Source organism: Oncorhynchus gorbuscha, linkage group LG15 (assembly GCF_021184085.1).
Source record: "Oncorhynchus gorbuscha isolate QuinsamMale2020 ecotype Even-year linkage group LG15, OgorEven_v1.0, whole genome shotgun sequence".
Lineage (NCBI taxonomy): Eukaryota > Metazoa > Chordata > Actinopteri > Salmoniformes > Salmonidae > Oncorhynchus > Oncorhynchus gorbuscha.
The window spans coordinates 53590965-53618428 of record NC_060187.1 but is presented as its reverse complement, the minus strand read 5'-3'; the positions used below and the strand labels follow the sequence as shown (position 1 = coordinate 53618428).

Below are 27464 nucleotides of genomic sequence, written 5' to 3'. Positions count from 1 at the left end.
GTGTGTGTGTGTGTGTGTGTGTGTGTGTGTGTGTGTGTGTGTGTGTGTGTGTGTGTGTGTGTGTGTGTGTGTGTGTGTGTGTGTGTGTGTGTGTGTGTGTGTGCGTGTGTGCGTGTGTGCGTGTGTGTGTGTGTGTGTGTGTGTGTGTGTGTGTGTGTGTGTGTGTGTGTGTGTGTGTGTGTGTGTGTGTGTGTGTGTGTGTGTACCTGAGACCCAGAGCAGGTCGTCAGGACAGCGAGCGGTCAAAGGACTGGACGAAGGTCCACTTGTTCCTCTTCGGACAGTAGCGTTCCACGGTGGGCAGCACCTGTCTCAATTCGTTCCTCCCCCCCACCGCGTACAGGTACTGGCTCAGAGCCCCCAGGACAAAGTGTTCCCTGCACGCCTTCATGGAGGCTATCTCCGTCCAGCGGTTCCCCCGGGGGTCATACCGACAAGCTGTCCTCACCGCACACGTCCTCCCAGTGGAATGCTCCACCTCGCCACCCACGACAAACAGGAAGTGGCCCATGACGGCCACGCAGTGGTGGCTGCGCCCAGCGGGCAATGGCGCCAGCTCGCTCCAGTTGGAGCACCCGGCCACGCGCACGTTCTCCTGGGCGGCTGGGTTGAAGTAGCGCAGCTCCCGCACGCGGCTCACCTCGCGCTTGTGCCCGCCGGCAATGTAGAGGGTGAGAGACTGGAAGCGGGGCTTGGTGTGGGCGGTCTGGCGTAGGGGTTGGGCGAAGGTGGCTCGGTGGTACTCTAGAGCCTCGTCCACTAGGTCGGCGGCGGTGGCACTGGACTGGACCAGCGGGTGGCACTGTGCCACGTGGTGCAGGGCGGCCATGTCCATGAGGCCGTAACGAACGTGCTGTATCAGGTCCTCTCTGTACTGGTACCGACAGTCATGCTCTAACCAGCACACCACCAGCTAAAGAGGAGAGGGGGTAGAGGAAGACAAGAGGGAAGCGATTCATTCTTATTAGCATTCCAAATGCCTACAGAGCAGTGTTGCAAGATTAAGACGAGTGTGTTACCGTATACACAAACACACTTATACAAACGAATACACACTTATACAAAACACACACACACACACACTAGTGGGTTGTGTGCAAGCATCATACATTTCCACTGGTACATTCTTATGTTGAGGACCGGGAGAGGAGAGAAGTAGAGAGGGGATTTAATTGAACAGTGAGAGCAATCGGAGGCTGTTTAGCTGCGGCGGTGGCCCGTGAATGTGGGCGAGATGGCTGAAGATCACTGATACCATTATCAGGGAAACAAAGTGGCTTTTAACACAATCAGTACAGAGACAGGGAACTTATTACAGCACAGCAAGATTACTGAGCTGGAGCGGTTCACTGTCAGCACCTCCTCCTGACTCGCAGGCACACTGGATACACACTGAAATCCTACTCAAACATTGCACTGGCTCATATATGCGTTCAAACCACATTCTGTACAAACAGCATACCAAAACACACATTTACATAGACACAGACATAGTCACACATCCATTGTATATATTGTCCTGCTACTGTCAATGCCACTCCTTTTGCTCGGTCTTCCTTAAATACATCCTAAAATTACGCCAACACAACAGTATTTACACCCCCCATCCCCTTCCACTCTCTGCTTTGTCCTCTTCTCGGTTTCGCTATCTACACTCCTCTCTCTCTCTCCCTCCTCTGAAGTGGCGGAGGGGTGTGTGCGCTCCGGGAAGGCTGACTGAAGGTCACGCTGGATCAGAGAACTTCCTCGGGGCAGAGAATAAATCAACTTCCCGTGTCTCTCCCCTCCTCCCCAAAGAGACAGACAAGAGAGAGAGAGAGAGACAGAGAGACCAAGAGAGAGAGACAGAGAGACAGAGAGACAGAGAGATAGAGAGCAGCCAGAGAAAGGCAAATGCGCGAAGGGGGGGGGGGAGACAAAGACCCAAGAAAATGTGATTTCCAGAGCGTGAGACTCGGCGAGAAGTCGGTGTGACTATGATTGACGGGCAAACTATATCAGCTGTGTATTGGCGCCCGCACGTTTTTTCGGGCGGATGCCCAAATTAACCTTCTCGGCAGAGTGAAGGAGGCCCAAAGCAGCCTAATCAGGGTCTGATTATGGTAGAATCGCCTGGCTAAAGGGTCAGGGTAATTGTGCCATCAGAGGCCTGATTGTTTTCAATCAGACGGGCGGCCGGAGTGACAGCTGGGGGATTGGGGCGCTGATGAAGCCGCAGTGGGCCTAATCAGAGAGGGGGGAGAAGGGAGAGGGGGGCCTGATTGGTGCAAATGAACAGTCAAAATGCATAGCCCCCCCCCGCCACACTTCACTCATCCCTCATACATATATATATACACACACACACACACACACACACACACACACACACACACACACACACACACACACACACACACACACACACACACACACACACACACACACACACACACACACACCTTCATTTCCTATTCACTCCTATACATAAATATAAAGAGTGCATTTTGGTGCAGGCAAGGAAAATTGACCAGTTGATGTTTAATGACACACTGTGTGTTGTAGTATATCAAAGTCTGTGTGGGTCTGGCTGTATGGAATATCTGCATTTTATCGTGTGCATATATAGTGTGTGTGGGTGTGTGTGGGTGTGTGTATGTGTGTGTGTGTGTGTGTGTGTGTGTGTGTCTGTGAGGAGCCAGTGCGGTGTACCTGCCAGTTCTCCTCCTCGTTGAGGGAGGTGAGGCGGTCGCTCATCAACACATCCCTGAGGAGGCGGTAGGGGAGCAGCAGCACCTCCTCCAGGCGGCTCTGCTGCAGCTCACACAGGTGTTCTACCAGGAAGCTGACCACAGCCTCCTCCAGAGCAGGGAGGTGGAACAGATCAGAAACACGGTACAGGTCCAGGTAGTTAACACTGTTCAGCTCCTGTTGTGGACACATGGGCATAGGGCAAAGACTCACGAGGTAAATACATTTACATTGGAGTTATTTAGTACAACGCCACCACGTGTACCATCCCAATGGAGTTGAGCAGCGACGGCTGCGGGCGGGCAGGACTTCCCGACTACATCGAGTCACTGTCAGTCGATACTAAAAATATACAGTTGAAGTCGGAAGTTTACATTTAGGTCGGAGTCATTAAGACTAATTTTTCAACCACTACACACATTTCTTGTTAACAACCTATAGATTTGGCAAGTCGGTTAGGACATCTACTTTGTGCATGACACATAGTTTTTCCAACAATTGTTTACAGACATATTATTTCACTTGATCACAATTCCAGTGGGACAGAGGTTTATATACATTAATTTGACTGTGCCTTTAAACAGCCTGGAAAATTCCAGAAAATGATGTCATGGCTTTAGAAGCTTCTGATAGGCTAATTGACATAATTTGAGTCAATTGGCGGTACACCTGTGGATGTATTTCAAGGCCTACCTTCAAACTCAGTGCATCTTTGCTTGACATCATGGAAAAATCAAAAGGAATCAGCCAAGACCTCAAAAGAAATGTGTAGATCTCCACAAGTCTGGTTCATCCTTGGGAGACATTTCCAAATGCCTGAAGGTACCATGTTCATCTGTACAAACAATAGTACGTAAGTATAAACACCATGGGACCACGCAGCAGTCATACTGCTCAGGAAGGAGACCTGTTCTGTCTCCTAGAGATGAATGTACTTTGATGTGACTGGTGCAATTCAATCCCAGAACAGCAGCAAAGGACCCTGTGAAGATGCTGGAAGAAACAGGTACAAAAGTATCTATATCCACAGTCAAATACAGTCAAAGTCCTATATCGACATAACCTGAATGGCCACTCAGCAAGGAAGAAGCCACTGCTCCAAAACCGCCATAAAAAGCCAGACTAAGTTTTGCAACTGCACATGGGGACAAAGATCATACTTTTTGGAGAAATGTCCTCTGGTCTGATGAAACAAAAATAGAACTGTTAGACCATAATGACCATTGTTGGGTTTGGAGGAAAAAGGGGGGCGCTTGCAAGCCGAAGAACACCATCCCAGCCATGAAGCATGGGGGTGGCAGAATCATGTTGTGGGGGTGCTTTGCTGCAGGAGGGACTGGTGCACTTCACAAAATAGATGGCATCATGAGGAAGAAAAAATATTTGGATATATTGTAGCAACATCTTAAGTCATCAGTCAGGAAGTTAAAGCTTGCAAATGGACAATGACCCCAAGCGTACTTCCAAAGTTGTGGCAAAATAGCTTAAGGACAACAAAGTCAAGGTATTGGAGTGGCCATCAAAAAGCCCTGACCTCATAGAAAATTTGTGGGCAGAACTGAAAAAGCGTGTGCGAGCAAGGAGGTCTACAAACCTGACTCAGTTACACCAGCTCTGTCAGGAGGAATAGACCAAAGTTCACCCAACTTATTGTGGGAAGCGTGTGGATGGCTACCCAAAACATTTGACCCAAGTTAAACAATTTAAAGGCAATGCTACCAAATACTAATTGAGTGTATGTAAACTTCTGACCCACTGGGAATGTGATGATAGAAACAAAAGCTGAAATAAATCAGTCTCGACTATTATTCTGACATTGCACATTCTTAAAATAAAGTGGTGATCCTAACTGACCTAAGACAGGGCATTTTTACTTGAATTAAATGTCAGGAATTGTGAAAAACTGAGTTTAAATGTAAACTTCCGACTTCAACTGTACATGTCGTGGAGATGAGAAACCCAGCTAGTCATTTAGCAGATGCTCTTTTCCAGAGCGACTTGCAATTAGTGCATTCATCTTAGAATAGCTAGGCGAGACAACAACATATCACAGCCGTGGGACTGTGACCTTTCCACAATAAAGTAGCAGGAAAAGACAAGTTTAGGTTTTTATTTCATTCCAAAAAAAATGGGGGGGGGGGTGCCATAGGATTTATTTAAGATACTCTTGGAGGAGGAAGGGTTTCAAAACATGTCAGAAGATGGGCAGGGACTCCGCTGTCCTGACGTTAGGTGGAAGTTTGGACCACCGTTGGGGTGCCAGGACAGAGCAGAGCTTTGAGCAGGAGCTGACCTCTTGCAGGGGTGGGAGGGCCAAGACACGAGAAGTGGCAGAACAGAGTGCTCGGTTGGGGTGTAGTAGGGTTTGAATTAATACATCCAGTAACACACACACAGACATACAGTTAAATATCCCTCACATGCACACACACACACACACACACACAGGGTTCCACATTTTCTTTGGGGTGTTTTTGAACTGCAGTTTATATATCACTAAATCTATTGAGATTGAATAACATTGTTATTCAAGTAGATCACAGAGTATGAGAGAGAGAGAGCAGAAGAGGCAAGAGAATAGAAAATGGAGATTGCGAGTGGAATAAGACTGCCATCTGCTGGCAGTAAGCAGAGCCATGTACAATATACTGCATGGCTCTGTGAGTATTCAGCTCAAACAAAAACTAACAGAGGAATAACCTGTTCAACGTCGCCTTTCATACAGACAAAACACTTATACAGAAAACTAGTGAATCTATATTTGATGTTAACCCGGGCCTTTTCCCTACATCTTCAGCTTCTAACTGCTGTCTAACTGTATAATACGGTGTTTATAGTGAGCATGTCTACAGGGACAACAGTGCAGTGAAATCAATGGTGTGCAACAGTGTCCATTTCTCTCTCCACCAGCAGACGGTGTATGAGAGCACTGTTTACCATAACGTGATGCAACGGTTTGCCCATTGCCATGCTAATGTATCTTTCTGGTGGTGACAGGGGAGTTTAAGGTGTGGTTTTGTGTGGTTAGGAAGTACCTTGAACATATGGAGAGTAGACCCTCCATATACACAAGAAATTGCAGTGTTTATGTGTGTGTGTGTGATACACATGTTTATTTGACTGTACTGCTGTATATGACTGTATATATATATATATATATATATATATATATATATATATATATATATATATATATATATATATGTCTGTCTTGACTCCTCACCTGGATGAGGTAGTGTGAGCAGAGACTGAGCAGCTCCAGCAGCTGAAGGTGACTTCCTGCCGACAGAACATCCTGAATTACCCCTGGCTCCAGTATCTGAGGAGAGGACCTGAGTGAGACCACTTCCTGTCCACCTCACACACTGCTCACCTCCCCAGGCAGACAGGTTCTGTCCCAAATGACATCATATTCCCTATATAGTGCCCGTAGGGTTCTGGTCAAAAGTAGTGCACTATGTATGGAATAGGGTGCCATTCTGGAAACACTCAAATGACAGAAGCACTCAGGACCAGTGGTCACTTTATATAATGCTGCTGATTCATGTGTGTGGGTGTGTGACTGTGGTCTCAGGCAAGGCGTGTTTTTTTTGTGCAATAGCATTTAAACTAATGTGATTTCACTCATGTGTCACTGAAAGCCTTTACAAGGCATTATTTACGCTATCTGTTCTTCAACAGACTACATGTGTTGGTCCCACTTTATATTATATATTTATATTCAGTGTCTATAAAACATGAATTTAAAAAAAGGGTCATTGCGTTGCAGTTAGCGTGTTATTATATACGTTGTTATTCACACACAGTTATTCTTCTCTCAACTGTGATACCTATCACATTTACATGTGATTGCCATGTCGTTCTGCCCCTGAACAGGCAGTTAACCCACTGTTCCTAGGCCGTCATTGAAAATAAGAATTTGTTCTGTAACTGACTTGCCTAATTAAATAAAGGTAAAAGAAAAAAGAAAAATGTAAATACATGATTTTAGCAACATCAAATAAAAAGTCAGACTAATATGTCGAATGTGCATGCGTGCGTCCTCTCAGTGTAGGCTATATAGCAACAGCATGTCTGCTAACCTTTATGGCCCCTGACATGTGGCTGGTGGATTTCAGCAACTAGCTGTGCGGTTGTTTACTGAAATAAGCATACTTCTCACTTCTCATCATCTCAGCAGAAAGAAACAGAACGGCAGCCGGCTGCTGACCTACATCGACACAACTCCCCCTGCTCATTTCCACTGTGGAAATGCAATTAGCAATAATTACGAGCTAGCCAGCCTCTCACTGCTGGGCCACAGGGCATAGGTCTCCTGACTCCTCGCCGCAGAGAGAGAGAGAGGGAGAGAAAGATGGGGGGGTAAGAGAGATAGGCAAGAGAAAGAAAGCGAGAGAGCGGGAGGAGAGAGAAAGGGGGGGAGGGAGGGGAAATCACTGGCATACTGTAGGGTCAAGTTAGGTTAGATATTACATCCATGCATAGGTTGTAGCAGATGTACTCAACCACTACTTTAGAAGGTCCATTCACACAAATGTACTAGGTGGCAAAAGTCCGGATGGATATTATCATTTATCAGGATAGTAACAAACCGCCACATCGCGACTCGTATGACTGCTAACTGCTCACACCCCTCTTCTTGGCGGAGAGAAAGATTCTGCATTTTAAAGCAAATTTCCTGCAATTCTACACAGTATGTCATGTTTTATGTGCGTTCATATGATACCGGAGTGACTCAACAAAATGAATGGGGGCCCCCTAGGGGTCAAGTATCCGGGCCGCGATCCGCCAGTTGGGTATGGCTGGGCTATAGCTTTAATCAGCTAACGAAAAGCTGAAAATTGTCACTCTTAGTTTGTGTTAGCCTGGATATTTGTGAGCTATGTTTGTGTGTACAATTCAGTATCTGTGTGTGACTTGAGGACATGTGGTGGCTAGCTGTAGGTGAAGGTGCTACTGTAGACTCACCTGTCCTGTGTAGGCAAAGTCTAGTGCATGTTTCAGTCCCACACTTGTCACTCGCTGAAGAGTCACCTCATCTGCCTCACTCTCCACCATGCACAGACTGAACATGGCCTGAGAACACACACACACAGACAGAGAGAGAGCGAGAGAGAGAGACAAGAGACAGAGAGAGGAGACCTCAGACATAGGCACAGCAAACATGATCTATAAATAGGCTACAGCATAGTTGAATTACAACTATTACAACTATCCCCCCCCTCAAGGGGTTGAAAGCACAAGAACTACTGTTGTGCCTAGACATTTCCAATTCACAATAACAGTACTTAACAGTTGACCGAGAAGGATCAAGCAGGGCAGACATTTGACGAAATGACTTTTTGGAAAGGTGGTATCCTATGACGGTGCCAAGTTGAAAGTCACTGAGCTCTTCAGTAAGACCATTCTACTGCATATGTCTGTCTATGGAGATTGCATGGCTGTGTGATTTTAGACCTGTCAGCAATGGGGGGGTTGAAATAGCCGAATCCACTCATTTGAAGGGTTGTCCACATACGTTGTATATATACAGTGGGGCAATAAAGTATTTAGTCAGCCACCAATTGCGCAAGTTATCCCACTTAAAAAGATGAGAGGCCTGTAATTTTCATCATAGGTACACTTCAACTATGACAGACAAAATTAGAAAAAGAAAAATGGAAAATCACATTGTAGGATTTTTTATGAATTTATTTGCAAATTATGATGGAAAATAAGTATTTGGTCACCTACAAACAAGCAAGATTTCTGGCTCTCACAGACCTGTAACTTCTTCTTTAAGAGGCTCCTCTGTCCTCCACTCATTACCTGTATTAATGGCACCTGTTTGAACTTGTTATCAGTATAAAAGACACCTTTGCACAACCACAAACAGTCACACTCCAAACTCCACTATGGCCAAGACCAAAGAGCTGTCAAAGGACACCAGAAACAAAATTGTAGACCTGCACCAGGCTGGGAAGACTGAATCTGCAATAGGTAAGCAGCTTGGTTTGAAGAAATCAACTGTGGGAGCAATTATTAGGAAATGGAAGACATACAAGACCACTGATAATCTCCCTCGATCTGGGGATCCACGCAAGATCTCATCCCGTGAGGTCAAAATGATCACAAGAACGGTGAGCAAAAATCCCAGAACCGCACGGGGGGACCTAGTGAATGACCTGCAGAGAGTTGGGACCAAAGTAACAAAGCCTACCATCAGTAACACACTACGCCGCCAGGGACTCAAATCCTGCAGTGCCAGACGTGTCCCCCTGCTTAAGCCAGTACATGTCCAGGCCCGTCTGAAGTTTGCTAGAGAGCATTTGGAGGATCCAGAAGAAGATTGGGAGAATGTCATATGGTCAGATGAAACCAAAATATAACTTTTTGGTAAAAACTCAACTCGTCGTGTTTGGAGGACAAAGAATGCTGAGTTGCATCCAAAGAACACCATACCTACTGTGAAGCATGGGGGTGGAAACATCATGCTTTGGGGCTGTTTTTCTGCAAAGGGACCAGGACGACTGATCCGTGTTAAGGAAAGAATGAATGGGGCCATGTATCGTGAGATTTTGAGTGAAAACCTCCTTCCATCAGCAAGGGTATTAAAGATGAAACGTGGCTGGGTCTTTCAGCATGACAATGATCCCAAACACACCGCCCGGGCAACGAAAGAGTGGCTTCATAAGAAGCATTTCAAGGTCCTGGAGTGGCCTAGCCAGTCTCCAGATCTCAACCCCATAGAAAATCTTTGGAGGGAGTTGAATGTCCGTGTTGCCCAGTAACAGCCCCAAAACATCACTGCTCTAGAGGAGATCTGCATGGAGGAATGGGCCAAAACACCAGCAACAGTGTGTGAAAACCTTGTGAGACTTACAGAAAATGTTTGACCTCTGTCATTGCCAACAAAAAGGGTATTTAACAAAGTATTGAGATCAACTTTTATTATTGACCAAATACTTATTTTCCACCATAATTTGCAAATAAATTCATTAATAATCCTACAATGTGATTTTCTCGGTTTTTTTTCTTCATTTTGTCTGTCATAGTTGAAGTGTACCTATGATGAAAATTACAGGCCTCATCTTTTTAAGTGGGAGAACTTGCACATTTGGTGGCTGACTAAATACTTTTTTGCCCCACTGTATATTGTATGTGTAGATATACTGTGTCAATATACTGTGTCAATATACTGTGTCAATATACTGTGCATGCAGACTGTACTGTATATGTTCCATGTCCTCCAAAGGCAGATGTTGACGTTACACTGACATTACATACTGGCACAGAAGATGGAACACTGTAAGGCGGCCGGCCGTCTTTCGCGCTCTGAACCAACTTTGCTTCTTTTGGCGTCTATCTTTACTTTTTTTGGATGAAATGTATCCACTATCAGTTCTCATGATCGACAAGAAATTTTGAACATCAGATCGGCAGTTACTAAACCTCAATTCGAACTCATCTGCCCTGGGCTAACCAAGGCAAAACGCAGGCAAAGATTGCAGGAGAGGGGATGTCCTGCCAAGATTAAGGTGAAGGGATAACCGGCTACCTCTTCCCTCCATTTTATTGGCCAGACACTTGATAATAAGATGGATGACCTCCAATCGTGAATTTGATATCAGTAGGACTCTCATAACTGCAATATTCTCTGCTTTTCTGAAACATGGCTATCCAACTCGATGGATTCTCCATTCACCAAGCGAACAGGACATTGGATTCAGAGAAATCCTAGAGGGGGAGGGGTATGACTCTTCATCAACAGCAAATGGTGTGCTGACTCTAGCCCAGTGGAAGCCTTGACCCATTGTTCACCCGTCTTGGAATACCTGATGGTCAAATGTCGACCCTTCTATCTCATGAGAGTTTTCAGCTGTTATCATGACTGCTGTATATATTCCACCTCAGGGCAAGAAAAACAACAAGCTGGCACTTAGAATTATACATTAAAATTATATTGTAACCTTTATTTAACTATGCAAGTCAGGCAAGTCAGTTAGAACAAATTCTTTTTTACAATGACGGCCTACCGGGGAACAGTGGGTTTACTGCCTTGTTCAGGGGCAGAACGACACATTTTTACCTTGTCATCTCGGGGATTCGATCCAGCAACCTTTCGGTTACTGGCCCAATGCTCTAGGCTACCTGCCGCCCCATAAACAAGCAGGAAACCATGAACCTGGAGGCAGCTTTTTTTGGTTGCCGGTGATTTTAATTGTGCGTCAATAAGACATCTAATACCCAACTTCCATCAACACGTCTCCTTCACCACTAGGGGTGATAAAGTCCTAGATCACTGTTACTCTACTCACAGGCAAGCATACAAGGCCTTCCCTCATCCCCCGTTCGGCAATCAGATCATGACTCCTGCAATCAGATCAGATCATACTCCTGTCTACAAGCAGAAGCTCAAACAGAAAGTACCCGGGACGTTCTCCGTAGATAAATGGGCCTCTGAATCAGAGGCTATGCTACTGGACTGCACCGGGACTTGGCTGATAGCATCGACAAGCTAACCACCTCTGCGACCGGCTTCATTAGGAAATGCATCACCGATGTTGTCCCCACAGTGAAGGTGAGCTGCTTCTCCAATCAAAAGCCCTGGATTGCTACCACACACAGGTCTATCGCAGCCACCCAGAGACTACGGCTGATGACAAGAACTCCTGTTACGACCTCCACAGATGTAAATGTAAATGAGAACTTGTTCTCAACTGGCCTACCTGGTTAAATAAAGGTGAAATAAAAATAAATAAATAAAATCATTTATTCTGATGTCTAGTCATCTTACACCCTATACATATCTACTCCTAACCACTTCAGTATCCCTGCACATTGTATGATATTGGCACTGACCCTGGAACTGACCCTGTATATAGCTTACTTACTTTCTCCTGTTCTTATTATTTCTATTTCTCATGTGTTTTTGTTCTACTTTACTTTATTAGTAATAGTGATATTGATTATTGCATTGTTGGGAAAGAGCTGCAAAAAGGTATTTCATTGTACTTGTGCACGTGACAATACAACTTCAAACGACACTCTTAGGAAAAAGAGTTCCAAAAGGGTTATTTGGATGTACCCATAGGAGAACCCTTTTTGGTTCTAGGTAGAATACTTTTTGATTCCAATAACTTTTTTGGGTTCCATGTCAAACCCTCTGTGGAAAGGGTTCTACATGGAACCCAAACGGATTCTACCTAGCAGCTAAAGGGTTCTTCAAGGGTTCTCCTATGAGGAGAGCTGAATAACTCTTTTTTTCTAAGAGTGTAGTGTCCTCCCCAGGTCCAAACTCACCCGGAAGTAATCACTGCAGGCCGCCAGCACTGCTTTATGGGCATGGAACTTCTGGTCGCCGGCGACCAGGGTGACATCACAGAGTAGGCCATCCTTCCTCTGCTGGTTGAGGGCGGAGAGGACGGAGTCCTGGTGAGACTTGGACTTGCATAGTCTCGGATCTGTTACCAGCTCCTGCCCACTGGGAGGGGGGCGGGGGGGGTAGAGTCAGGTAAAGGGAGAGACATCAGTGAAGGCTGGGAAAATCTCAGTCTCTCTTGTCTCTCTGCTCATCTCATTTGAGTCATTTAGCAGAAGCTCTTATCCAGAGCGACTTACAGGAGCAATTAGGGTTAAGTGCCTTGCTCAAGGGAACATGGGCAGATTTGTCATCTATTCAAGTCATGGATTCAAACCAGCAACTTTTCGTTACTGGCCCAACACTCTTAACCACTAGGCTACCTGCCGCATCTCCTGCTCTGTCTCTTGTTCTCCTAGCCGTCTGTCCATTTCATATTTGTCTGCTTATTAGTCCAGATGTTTATTATTTATTAGTCTAGTCTGTTTATTATTAACTAGCTGTCAGTCATTTTTTCTGCCTGTCTGCAGTTTGGTCTGTCACCTTCAATAGTATGTGAACGTGTGTGTGTGTGTGTGTGTGTGTGTGTGTGTGTGTGTGTGTGTGTGTGTGTGTGTGTGTGTGTGTGTGTGTGTGTGTGTGTGTGTGTGTGTGTGTGTGTGTGTGTGTGTGTGTGTGTGTGTGTGTGTGTGTGTGTGTGTGTGTGTGTGTATTCTCAGGTTTTGTGGTAAAGCACTGGAGCCCCCTGCTGGCAACCTCTAAGGCCCAGCAGCTGTAGTTCAAGATTGTCAACGGGCTGCTCCTCCCTAACTCTCTGTCTGGGCTGGACAAGGCCCTGAGGAACAGCCTGTCCCTCTACCTGCAGTGTGTGTGGTCCTGAGAGTAATACCCCAGGAATGAGGGACGGGTCACCACAGGCTGAGAGGCAGAGTCGGTATTATAATATGACAGGCAGAAGTGTGTGTGGAGGGGAGGGGTTGACTGCCAACACACCTGCCAACATGCTGCCCCACCAAAGCTCAGATCAGCAATGCCAAACCAAGGTTGGTCAGAGGTTAGTTAGCTCACCACATATACTACAGTTAACACTGCAGATGGCATTGCAAACTCTAAGAGCAAAATGAGTCACACCCGATTACAAAATGCTGGAAACTTTAGTAGGGCTGTGTGTATGATTCACATGCGTGCGTGCGTGTGTGTGTGTGGTGTGTGTGGATTCACCAGCTTACAGATTTACCTGACACAAGGTTCAGATGGCATTTTTTTTTTTTTTTATTTCACCTTTATTTAACCAGGTAGGCTAGTTGAGAACCAGTTCTCATTTGCAACTGCGACCTGGCCAAGATAAAGCATAGCAGTGTGAACAGACAACACAGAGTTACACATGGAATAAACAATTAACAAGTCAATAACACAGTAGAAAAAAATGGGCAGTCTATATACAATGTGTGCAAAAGGCATGAGGAGGTAGGCAAATAATACAATTTTGCAGATTAACACTGGAGTGATAAATGATCAGATGGTCATGTACAGGTAGAGATATTGGTGTGCAAAAGAGCAGAAAAATAAATAAATAAAAACAGTATAAAAACAGTATGGGAATGAGGTAGGTGAAAATGGGTGGGCTATTTTCCTATAGACTATGTACAGCTGCAGCGATCGGTTAGCTGCTCGGATAGCTGATGTTTGAAGTTGGTGAGGGAGGTAAAAGTCTCCAACTTCAGCGATTTTTGCAATTCGTTCCAGTCACAGGCAGCAGAGTACTGGAACGAAAGGCGGCCAAATGATGTGTTGGCTTTAGGGATGATCAGTGAGATACACCTGCTGGAGCGCGTGCTACGGATGGGTGTTGCCATCGTGACCAGTGAACTGAGATAAGGCGGAGCTTTACCTAGCATGGACTTGTAGATGACCTGGAGCCAGTGGGTCTGGCGACGAATATGTAGTGAGGGCCAGCCGACCAGAGCATACAAGTCGCAGTGGTGGGTGGTATAAGGTGCTTTAGTGACAAAACGGATGGCACTGTGATAGACTGCATCCAGTTTGCTGAGTAGAGTGTTGGAAGCCATTTTGTAGATGACATCGCCGAAGTCGAGGATCGGTAGGATAGTCAGTTTTACTAGGGTAAGCTTGGCAGCGTGAGTGAAGGAGGCTTTGTTGCGGAATAGAAAGTCGACTCTTGATTTGATTTTCGATTGGAGATGTTTGATGTGGGTCTGGAAGGAGAGTTTGCAGTCTAGCCAGACACCTAGGTACTTATAGATGTCCACATATTCAAGGTCGGAACCATCCAGGGTGGTGATGCTAGTCGGGCATGCGGGTGCAGGCAGCGATCGGTTGAAAAGCATGCATTTGGTTTTACTCGCGTTTAAGAGCAGTTGGAGGCCATGGAAGGAGTGCTGTATGGCATTGAAGCTCGTTTGGAGGTTAGATAGCACAGTGTCCAATGACGGGCCGAAAGTATATAGAATGGTGTCGTCTGCGTAGAGGTGGATCAGGGAATCGCCCGCAGCAAGAGCAACATCATTGATATACACAGAGAAAAGAGTCGGCCCGAGAATTGAACCCTGTGGCACCACCATAGAGACTGCCAGAGGACCGGACAGCATGCCCTCCGATTTGACACACTGAACTCTGTCTGCAAAGTAATTGGTGAACCAGGCAAGGCAGTCATCCGAAAAACCGAGGCTGTTGAGTCTGCCGATAAGAATATGGTGATTGACAGAGTCGAAAGCCTTGGCGAGGTCGATGAAGACGGCTGCACAGTACTGTCTTTTATCGATGGCGGTTATGATATCGTTTAGTACCTTGAGTGTGGCTGAGGTGCACCCGTGACCGGCTCGGAAACCAGATTGCACAGCGGAGAAGGTACGGTGGGTACGGCATGCTCCTGGAGAAGGAGAGAAGAGGTGGAACAGTATTCTATGATTCCTTAGGGCTGCAGTTACTTCCTGCATTAGCCTGGAAAGAGAAACAGATAAGGCAAATTTCAATCAATCCATTTGGATCAATTAACTGCTAACACCTAACACAAAGCAGACCGAAAGTCCACTTGAAACTGCGAAGCACTTCAGGTTCAATGAATAGAATGAAGCAAAGACCCATTGTGAATTAGGAATCAGCCAAGAAAGACCACCACCTGAGCTTCCTACTGACTCTCTGTGGTTAAGAATATTTTAAATATATATATATTTTACCTTTATTTTAAGCTAGTTGAGAACAAGTTCTCATTTACAACTGCAACCTGGCCAAGATAAAGCAAAGCAGTGCGACACAAAGAACAACACAGAGTTACACATGGAATAAAGAAGCGTACAGTCAACAACACAATAGAAAAAGAGAAAGTCTATATACAGTGTGTGCAAATGGTGTGAGGAGGTAAGGCAATAAATAAGCCATAGTAGCAAAGTAAATACAATTTAGCAGATTAACACTGGAGTGATAAAAGAGCAGATGATGATGTGCAAGTAGAGATACTGGTGTGCAAAAGAGCAGAACAGTAAATGAAAACAATATGGGGATGAGGTAGGTAGATTGGGTGGGCTATTTACAGATGGACTATGTACAGCTGCAGCGATCGGTAAGCTGCTCAGATAGGTGATGTTTAAAGTTAGTGAGGGAGATAAGTCTCCAGCTTCAGCGATTTTTGCAATTCATTCCAGTCACTGGCAGCAGAGAACTGTAAGGAAAGGAGGCCAAAGGAGGTGTTGGCTTTGGGGATGACCAGTGAAATATACCTGCTGGAGTGCATGCTTCGGGTGGGTGTTGTTATGGTGACCAGTGAGCTGAGATAAGGCAGAGCTTTACCTAGCATAGACTTATAGATGACCAGGAGCCGGCGACGAATATGTAGCAAGGGCCAGCCGACTAGAGCATACAGGTCACAGCGGTGGGTGGTATAAGGGGCTTTGGTAACAAAATGGATGGCACTGTGATAGACATTACATTTACATTACATTTAAGTCATTTAGCAGACGCTCTTATCCAGAGCGACTTACAAATTGGTGCATTCACCTTATGACATCCAGTGGGACAGTCACTTAACAATAGTGCATCTAAAACTTAGGGGGGGGGTGGGGTGAGAGGGATTACTTAACCTATCCTAGGTATTCCTTAAAGAGGTGGGGTTTCAGGTGTCTCCGGAAGGTGGTGATTGACTCCGCTGTCCTGGCGTCGTGAGGGAGTTTGTTCCACCATTGGGGGGCCAGGGCAGCGAACAGTTTTGACTGGGCTGAGCGGGAGCTGTACTTCCTCAGTGGTAGGGAGGCGAGCAGGCCAGAGGTGGATGAACGCAGTGCCCTTGTTTGGGTGTAGGGCCTGATCAGAGCCTGGAGGTACTGAGGTGCCGTTCCCCTCACAGCTCCGTAGGCAAGCACCATGGTCTTGTAGCGGATGCGAGCTTCAACTGGAAGCCAGTGGAGAGAACGGAGGAGCGGGGTGACGTGAGAGAACTTGGGAAGGTTGAACACCAGACGGGCTGCGGCGTTCTGGATGAGTTGAAGGGGTTTAATGGCACAGGCAGGGAGCCCAGCCAACAGCGAGTTGCAGTAATCCAGACGGGAGATGACAAGTGCCTGGATTAGGACCTGCGCCGCTTCCTGTGTGAGGCAGGGTCGTACTCTGCGGATGTTGTAGAGCATGAACCTACAGGAACGGGCCACCGCCTTGATGTTAGTTGAGAACGACAGGGTGTTGTCCAGGATCACACCAAGGTTCTTGGCGCTCTGGGAGGAGGACACAGTGGAGTTGTCAACCGTGATGGCGAGATCATGGAACGGGCAGTCCTTCCCCGGGAGGAAGAGCAGCTCCGTCTTGCCGAGGTTCAGCTTGAGGTGGTGATCCGTCATCCACACTGATATGTCTGCCAGACATGCAGAGATGCGATTCGCCACCTGGTCATCAGAAGGGGAAAGGAGAAGATTAATTGTGTGTCGTCTGCATAGCAATGATAAGAGAGACCATGTGAGGTTATGACAGAGCCAAGTGACTTGGTGTATAGCGAGAATAGGAGAGGGCCAAGAACAGAGCCCTGGGGGACACCAGTGGTGAGAGCGCGTGGTGAGGAGACAGATTCTCGCCACGCCACCTGGTAGGAGCGACCTGTCAGGTAGGGACGCAATCCAAGCGTGGGCCGCGCCGGAGATGCCCAACTCGGAGAGGGTGGAGAGGAGGATCTGATGGTTCACAGTATCGAAGGCAGCCGATAGATCTAGAAGGATGAGAGCAGAGGAGAGAGAGTTAGCTTTAGCAGTGCGGAGCGCCTCCGTGATACAGAGGAGAGCAGTCTCAGTTGAATGACTAGTCTTGAAACCTGACTGATTTGGATCAAGAAGGTCATTCAGAGAGAGATAGCGGGAGAGCTGGCCAAGGACGGCACGTTCAAGAGTTTTGGAGAGAAAAGAAAGAAGGGATACTGGTCTGTAATTGTTGACATCGGAGGGATCGAGTGTAGGTTTTTTCAGAAGGGGTGCAACTCTCGCTCTCTTGAAGACGGAAGGGACGTAGCCAACGGTCAGGGATGAGTTGATGAGCGAGGTGAGGTAAGGGAGAAGGTCTCCGGAAATGGTCTGGAGAAGAGAGGAGGGGATAGGGTCAAGCGGGCAGGTTGTTGGGCGGCCGGCCGTCACAAGACGCGAGATTTCATCTGGAGAGAGAGGGGAGAAAGAGGTCAGAGCATAGGGTAGGGCAGTGTGAGCAGAACCAGCGGTGTCGTTTGACTTAGCAAACGAGGATCGGATGTCGTCGACCTTCTTTTCAAAATGGTTGACGAAGTCATCTGCAGAGAGGGAGGAGGGGGAGGGGGCGGAGGATTCAGGAGGGAGGAGAAGGTGGCAAAGAGCTTCCTAGGGTTAGAGGCAGAAGCTTGGAATTTAGCGTGGTAGAAAGTGGCTTTAGCAGCAGAGACAGAGGAGGAAAATGTAGAGAGGAGGGAGTGAAAGGATGCCAGGTCCGCAGGGAGGTGAGTTTTCCTCCATTTCCGCTCGGCTGCCCGGAGCCCTGTTCTGTGAGCTCGCAATGAGTCATCGAGCCACGGAGCGGGAGGGAGGACCGAGCCGGCCTGGAGGATAGGGGACATAGAGAGTCAAGGGATGCAGAGAGGGAGGAGAGGAGGGTTGAGGAGGCAGAATCAGGAGATAGGTGGGAGAAGGTTTGAGCGGAGGGAAGAGATGATAGGATGGAAGAGGAGAGAGTAGCGGGGGAGAGAGAGCGAAGGTTGGGACGGCGCGATACCATCCGAGTAGGGGCAGTGTGGGAGGTGTTGGATGAGAGCGAGAGGGAAAAGGATACAAGGCAGTGGTCGGAGACTTGGAGGGGAGTTGCAATGAGGTTAGTGGAAGAACAGCATCTAGTAAAGATGAGGTCGAGCGTATTGCCTGCCTTGTGAGTAGGGGGAAGGTGAGAGGGTGAGGTCAAAAGAGGAGAGGAGTGGAAAGAAGGAGGCAGAGAGGAAAGAGTCAAAGGTAGACGTGGGGAGGTTAAAGTCGCCCAGAACTGTGAGAGGTGAGCCGTCCTCAGGAAAGGAGCTTATCAAGGCATCAAGCTCATTGATGAACTCTCCGAGGGAACCTGGAGGGCGATAAATGATAAGGATGTTAAGCTTGAAAGGGCTAGTGACTGTGACAGCATGGAATTCAAAGGAGGCGATAGACAGATGGGTAAGGGGAGAAAGAGAGAATGACCACTTGGGAGAGATGAGGATCCCGGTGCCACCACCCCGCTGACCAGACGCTCTCGGGGTGTGCGAGAACACGTGGGCGGACGAAGAGAGAGCAGTAGGAGTAGCAGTGTTGTCTGTGGTGATCCATGTTTCCGTCAGGGCCAAGAAGTCGAGGGACTGGAGGGAGGCATGGGCTGAGATGAACTCTGCCTTGTTGACCGCAGATTGGCAGTTCCAGAGGCTACCGGAGACCTGGAACTCCACGTGGGTCGTGCGCGCTGGGACCACCAGAGTAGGGTGGCCGCGGCCACGCGGTGAGGAGCGTTTGTATGGTCTGTGCAGAGAGGAGAGAACAGGGATAAACCGACACATAGTTGACAGGCTACAGAAGAGGCTACGCTAATGCAAAGGAGATTGGAATGACAAGTGGACTACACGTCTCGAATGTTCAGAAAGTTAAGCTACGTAGCAAGAATCTTATTGACTAAAATGATTAAAATGATACAGTACTGCTGAAGTAGGCCAGCTGGCAGTGGGTGCGTTGTTGACACTACACTAATCAAGTCGTTCCGTTGAGTGTAATAGTTTCTGCAGTGTTGCTATTCGGGGCTAGCAGGCTAGCTAGCAGTGTTGTTTACGTTACGTTGCGTTAAAAGAACGACAATAGATGGCTAGCGAACCTAGAAAATCGCTCTAGACTACACAATTATCTTTGATACAAAGACGGCTATGTAGCTAGCTAAGTAGCTAGCTACGATCAAACAAATCAAACCGTTGTACTGTAATGAAAATGAAGTGAAAATGTGATACAACCTGTGAATGCGACCGGGTAGTTGAGTTCTATACAGAAGACGTTGGCTAGCGTTGGCTAGCTGTTGGCTAGCTAGCAGAGTCACCTACGTTAAGGACGACAAATAGCTGGCTAGCTAACCTCGGTAAATTAAGATAATCACTCTAAGACTACACACTCTAAACCTAAACAACACAATTATCTTGGATACGATGATACGATGATACGAAGACAGCAAAGACAGCTATGTAGCTAGCTGACACTAAACTAATCAAGTCGTTCAGTTGAGTGTAACAGTTTCTCCAGTGCAGCTAATCAGTGGACGTTAGCTAGCTGGCTAGTGAAGACTAGTGAAGACTACGTTAGGACGGCGAAATACGATAATTACGCAATTATCTTTTGATACAAAGACGGCTATGTAGCTAGCTGAGAAGAAATTGCTAAGATAAGACAAATCAAACCGTTGTGATATAATGAAATATAATGAAAAAGTTATACTACCCGTTGGAGCGACGTGCAGATGCGACCACTCGCTCCAACCGGAACCGGAAAAAAAAAAAAAAAAAAAAAAAAAAGACTGCATCCAGTTTGCTGAGTAGAGTATTGGAAGCTATTTTGTAGATGACATCGCTGAAGTCGAGGATCGGTAGGAGTCAGTTATACTAGGGTAAGTTTGGCGGCGTGAGTGAAGGAGGCTTTGTTGCAAAATAGAACGTTTCTAGATTTGCTTTTGGATTGGAGATGTTTATGAGTCTGGAAGGAGAGTTTACAGTCTAGTCAGACACCTAGCTATTTGTAGTTGTCCACGTATTCTAGGTCAGAACCGTCCAGGGTAGTGATGCAAGTCAGGGAGGCGGGTGTGGGCAGCGAACGTTTGAAGACCATGCATTTGGTTTTACTAGCGTTTAAGAGCAGTTGGAACCACGGAAGGAGTGTTGTATGGCATCGAAGCTCGTTTGGAGGTTAGTTAACACAGTGTCCAAAGAAGGGCCAGGTGTATACAGAATGGTGTCATCTGATTAGAGGTGGATCAGGGAATTACCCGCAGGAAGAGAAACATCATTGATATATACAGAGAAAAGAATCGGCCAGAGAATTGAACCCTGTGGTAGAGACTGCCAGAGGTCCAGACAACAAGCCCTCTGATTTGACACACTGGACTCTGTCTGGCAAAGTAGTTGGTGAACTAGGCGAGGCCATGGCCAGGTCGATGAAGATGACTGCATAGTACTGTCTTTTATCGATCGCGGTTATGATATCGTTTAGTACCTTGAGCGTGGCTGAAATGTACCCGTGACAAGCTCGGAAACCGGATTGCACAGCGGAGAAGGTACGGTGGGATTCGAAATGGTCAGTGATCTGTTTATTAACTTGGCTTTCGAGGACGTTAGAGAGGCAGGGCAGGATGTATATAGGTCTATAACAGTTTGGGTCTAGAGTGTCACCCCCTTTGAAGAGGGGGATGACCGCGGCAGCTTTCCAATCTTTGGGGATCTCGGACGGTACGGTACGAAAGAGAGGTTGAAAAGACTGGTAATAGGAGTTGCAACAATGGCGGCGGATAATTTTAGAAAGAGAGGGTCCAGATTGTCAAACCCAGTTGATTTGTTCGGGTCCAGGTTTGTTTTTTTTGCCAAGAGGAAAGTATGGCCAGCTGTACAGAAATGCTCATTGAAATTTTTGATTATCATATATGTTTCTAAACTCTTCTACATTGATGTGGATGCTACCATGATTAAAGGGATAATCCTGAATGAATTGTGAATCATGATGAGTGATAAAGTTAGACGCACAAATATCATATCCCCCAAAAATGCTAACCGCCCCTCTTATTGTAATGGTGAGTGGTTAGCGTTCCATTGGGGTATCATGTTTGTGCGTCTAACTTCATGGTTCACGATTCATTCAGGATTATCTGTAATATGGTAGTGTCCACATTAATGTAGAAGGTTTTAGAAACATATTCTATTCCTATTTACAGTAAAAGTGACTCCAAAATTACACAATATAATTATTTACCATTAATTTCTATTGGGCACAAAATAATGTGAAACAACCAAAACAAACAGCAAATGCATCCAACAAATGTGTGGAGTCACAAGCTTGATGTAGTCAATGCATGCTAAGAATATGAGACCAAATATTTGACTTTTTACTACTTTAATACACATAAGTAAATTTGTCCCAATACTTTTTGTCGCCTAAATTCGGGGAACTGTAATTTCTAAACGGTTCACCCGAAATGGATGAAAATACCTTCAAATTAAAGCTGACAGTCTGCACTTTAACCTCAGTCATTGTTTGACATGGCTATTTTAGATCATTAAAAAAAAGGTTTATAGTAGCCTATTCGCCAATAATGCGATGTGTACACCTGATTCAGTTTCCCTGCATGTCAGGTAGGTGAAGTGTTCCCAATTTAACCATTTTATTTGTCTGAACATACAAACTCTTTCATCTGTTTTAATGATTATATCTTCCCAGAAGATAAAAGGTGCACCTGTAGACATATCGCTGGCCAATCAGATAGGTTAGATCACCGTGTCTACAGCAGCTACCATGAGCCCACAGAAAATTTGATTGGAAATACACTACCATTCAAAAGGTTTGGGGTCACTTAGAAATTTCCTTGGCCAGCATCCTAGAGTCATCTCTTCACTGTTGACATTGAGACTGGTGTTTTGCGGATACTATTTCATGAAACTGCCAGTTGAGGACTTGTGAGGCGTCTGTTTCTCAAACTAGACACTAATGTACTTGTCCTCTTGCTCAGATTTGCACCGGGGCCTCCCACTCCTCTTTCTTTTTGGGTTAGAGCCCGTTTGCGCTGTTCTGTGAAGGGAGTAGTACAGAGTGTTATACGATATCTTCAGGTTTCTTGGAAATTTCTCACATGGAATAGCCTTCCTTTCTCAGAACAAGAATAGACTGACGAGTTTCAAAATAAAGCATTTTGAGCATGTAATCAGTTTTCAGGACAGTTTTATTGCTTCTTTAATCAGAACAACAGTTTTCAGCTGTGCTAACATAATTGCAAAAGGGTTTTCTAATGATCAATTAGCCTTTTAAAATGATACACTTGGATTAGCTAACACAACGTGCCATTGGAACACAGGAGTGATGGTTGCTGATAATGGGCCTCTGTACACCTATGTAGACATTCCATTAAAAATCAGCCGGGTCCAGCTACAATAGTCATTTACAACAATAACTTGTCATGTGCTAATTGATTCGGGTGCGACAATATCACTCATCTCTCAAACATTGTTTGATGATCTCGAAAGGGCTTTGAAGCCAACTAAACGTTGGTTAAAAGTGGAACAATGCGACACTACACTTCAAGGGGTCACTCAGACTACATCGCCTCTCACATTGAGAGTCATGCTGAAACTACACTTCAAGGATGTATCGCTCGTTCACCCTGTATATGTTACCAGCCTCGAAACTGCACCCCTGCTACTTGGAGCAGACTTGATGGATTGGTTACTTCCATTGATGGATTGGAAAACTAACCAGGTATGATCACAGACCCCAGTGCCTTCTCCACTGACCACACTGTCCCCCCCTAACGCTAGCTGCAACGCAGTCATTCATGAGGGGTATCTGTCAAAAGCACCCCTTGGGAAAATGACGTTTAGAAACTTCTTGGGGCAGAATCCGATCCAAGGAGATGTTACGATATCTCGACACATTCCATCAGCCAACCTGATTGACCATTCTTTTCATGATTTCGAGGGGGGAGGGGTCGAGACTACGGACGACACCGTACAAGGCCACCAGAGCATAAATCAAATCTAGTTGTAAACTCCCCTATGAGAACAGTGAGGAGCAGACAGGCCCCTAGACGGGGATTATCTTAGAACACATCTAAAATAGTATTGAGGTGTACCACACTGGTCGTTGTCCACCTCCAAAACAAATGGCAACAATAATCATTCCTTGCCATGTGTAGGTTCAACTACAATACAACTAGTAAAATGCTTCAATCATGTGTTCCGGTAGTATAATATTTCGGAATAAATCGGTAGGATAACTGGTCCCTTTGAGCACCAGTACCAATACCAGCGACAGTCAGTCTAGCTACAATCAGTAAGAAGGTTAGAGATCTAACCAATCAAATTACCCTTGACAATAGCGACATAGGAGTCACTCAGAGTGCAACACGGGGAAGGGAATCTCCAGTGCACTCTTCCAATGGTTAACACACATGTCACTAATAAATAGAATCCTCCATTCAGGAGGAAAATTATTAGAATCATTAACCATGATCACACCACGTACGACTGGTCCAATACTTCCGTCGTGAGGTTAGCTCCTCCATGGATAACATAGCTATGAAATAGACTTCTTACCTATCACCACTACAATAGTGGAAGACACAGTGACTTGTAGTAAAAACTCCTACAGACTCCCTCGACACCAATTCTGACTGACCTCCAGGCATTGACCTGAAAATGACCTGACTACGTCAGACTCATTCTGAACAAGATGTAATCTGCCAAGATACTTGGTTTTCTTCTCTTGACATGCTCGCTTGTGTAAGCATAAACGCACATGCACAACGGAACATCCATTTAGCATTTATGCTAGCATCAATTAAGGGTCCAAGCCAAATACCAGCCTTCGTAAAGTTGAACATTTACTTCTAGGCCTTTGAATCTACAGCACTCACCAGTTTTCTTCCCAGAAGTCCATAGGGCATTCCTGTAGACTGCCCAAAACTAGTGCCTTACAACTGTATACTTATCATATAGTTATCAACTTAGGATAGTGCCTAAGCAACACACCAAGTAGGAAAACCCTAGATATAGCATTAGAGACAATGCCATGAAGGTCATTTTGCCAGAACATTGGAAGTATATAGAATACAATTAGATGATTTTAGATGATTCTAATACAATTAGATGATTTTTGTGTGAGAACTAAATTTTGTATATATTTTGTTTATGATTTCATTCCTTTTCGGTTCAGTTCCTTTGACACTTAGGAAGTGATAGAGCCATAAACAAAGTCCCCATACAACCATCACTTAGTGCCACAACGCCACTCATTGGGGAATGAATGTAATTCTATATATTTCATGAGTGTGTGTGCATTGTTAACATCTGCCGAAGTTACTGGATGACGACCAGACGACAGGTCCGGAACGGCGACCCCAAATCCGGACACCCATGGTCCATCCTTGTGGCGGCATGCCCCTTTGTCAGAGAGCCTACCAAGGTAAACCACCAGAGGGGGGGACCGCAACGGCGATCACAAACCAGGACACCCCCTTCCTGGGGTACTTTGCAGCTTCCAGGGAACCTACCAAGGTAAACCACTAGATGGGATCACAACGGCGATCACCAACCGGACAACAACTGCCCATTCTTGTGGTGGACTGGTCCGCTCTCAGAGAAGCCTACCAATTTCAACCACCAGAAGGGACTACAACGATGATCTACAAACAGGACATCATGTGGTCACGGTTTTATGTTGATTTGTAACTTGCACAACAAACAAGATCCATACCACCAGGGGGGGGGGGTATGTCATGACATTGCCCTCTTTGGGTACAGCAAGCCTCATCCCCCTCTCCCTGTCTCCTACACCCAGGCTGCTGTGGTCAGAGAGAGGTCGTAAATTCCTGGAGGAGATTATCTCCTCATGGCCACAGTATAGAGACAGAGTGAATTTCATAGAGAACAAAGGAATTTCTTCCACCGCACAGAACTGGAGAACCGGACAACATTTATGTTCTGGAGAAGGTATAAAATATCGGTAAAGAATCCAGCTACGAATGGGTCCGTTTGGTACAATTTTGTGAAACTCATGGGAGACAATACGGCCACATTACCCTAACGCTGTTTATATAATAGCCTCAGATATGAGGTTTACATCTAATTGTTGTATAAGATGAATGAGTGAGGATGATACTGTTTGTGAAATTGTGTAATGTGATTTTGGACTGTTTAATGAAGGAAACTCCAATTCCCTTTGGAGTTTAACTAAATCAGAGGACCGCACATGAACCCAGTTATGGTCGGGCATCCTGGGACAGAGACCCCAACAACACACTGAGCGTAAATATGTATATTGATTGCAATTGTTCCCTAATGAGTGAGTGTTCATGTGCAAAGGATTAGGATTTCAATTGTTATAATTATCAACTGTGTGTTGTCAGTGTGTTGTCAGTCGACCCCCACTTCCCTTTTGTACACCAAGCCTCGATGACGGTTTATCCCACTAGGGAAACTCCGTTATCATTTCCTTGTCACCTTCTACTGTTATGTTTATGCATTACTTGCTTAGTAAATAAATAATTTTAAGACAATTGATGTATGGACTCATAGTGAAGACTGGGTTTGTGCAGATAACCAACAATTTACGACGTTTCGAATGAGACTAATGTGAGGTAAAATAAAGAAGAATTCATTAATCAGAAGACTATTGATCAGATATGAAAATATCTGAAGTTATATTAGGAAAATTATAACTTTGTAATCTGAATATTTTCTTTGGTGCCCCGACTTCCTAGTTAATTACAGTAACATGATTAATCAGTTTAATCGCGTAATAATAATTACAGAGTCATTTGATAAAGATTCATCTTCAGTTTAATGATTACAAAGACGCAACATATTGACACCCCCCGTGCGAGGAATCTAAAATAGAATTGGACTTTGCTGTGGAATTATATATATCAATTGTGCAAACAGAATTGTACAAACAGACTGCTTTCTATACAAATTGGTTGTGTGTGTATTCCCATTTGAAGAGGCTACAGAGCACCTTCGGTCGTGTGTCGTTAGCATCAGTGAGTGAACCATTCCAGATTTTAGCCCGTTAGGCCAAACGGTACTACTTCTGTCAGTCAATATTAATTCATAGAGCCAGTAAGGTTCGGAATTAGAGGATAGATCTTCGGCATACGAGCCGCATTATTATGTCCGTCTACCGCATTAAGCAAGTGTGTGCAGACCACAGGCATATCTGTATTTATGTAGTGTCGCTCCGTTAAAAATAACGCTATGTCGAATGGGTTAATGTGAGATGTCACTAGTAAACCCACCCTTTCCATGGTGAGAGGACCCTATTTTGTGCTTGGAAGTAAGATTTCTGAACAAAGTAGGATTAGCTTGTACGAGATGCTAAGCTAACAAAGGGGGGACTTTTTTCACTTCCTGTGTTTCGTCGCCTAAGGCGGAGGAATTTAAACGGAAGTCCCGCCCTTTGTACTTCCATTTGATTTCAGCATTCTGCATCACTGGTGGTGAAGAATCGCAAGTACATCTATTTTAAGAAGTTTTAGCTGCAGGGACACTATTGAGTAGCTTGGATGAAAGGTGCCCAGAGTAAACGGCCTGCTCCTCAGTCTCAGTTGTTAATATATGCATATTATTAGTAGTATTGGATAGAAAACACCCTGAAGTTACTGAAACTGTTTGAATGATGTCTGTGAGTATAACAGAACTCATATGGCAGGCAAGAACCTGAGAAGAAATCCAAACAGGAGGTGAGATCTGAGGTTGGTATATTTTCAAACCATTGCCTATTGAAATCTCTGATCGATATGAATGAAGATTCACTTCCTAGGGCTTTCACTAGATGAACTGAATAAGAATAGAATGCATCAGACTACTGGCAGAGAGCCAGTTCCAGGTCACGCGCATAGCACATGTTATCTTCCTGCGTTCCGTTCCTCCTCAAGACACAAAGGAATTCTCCGGTTGGAACTTTATTGAAGATATATGATAAAAACATCCTAATGATTGACTCTGTACTTAGTTTGAAATGTTTCTTCGACCTGTAATATAACTTTTTGAAGATTTTGTCCGAAAACATGGTCGACCAGAACCAGCGTTTGGATAGGTGTACCAAACGCGCTAACAAAAGTAGCTAATTGGACATAAATAACGGACGTTATCGAACAAATCAAGCATTTATTAGGTGAAAAAGAAAATAGG

The 27464-nt window shown here is 45.5% G+C and overlaps 1 pseudogene; it reads right to left on the bottom strand.

Annotated features, from left to right (window-relative positions):
• Positions 1-12201, bottom strand: part of LOC123997270 — a 22420-nt pseudogene extending 10219 nt beyond the window's left edge.
• Between the last annotated feature and the right edge of the window lie 15263 nt (positions 12202-27464).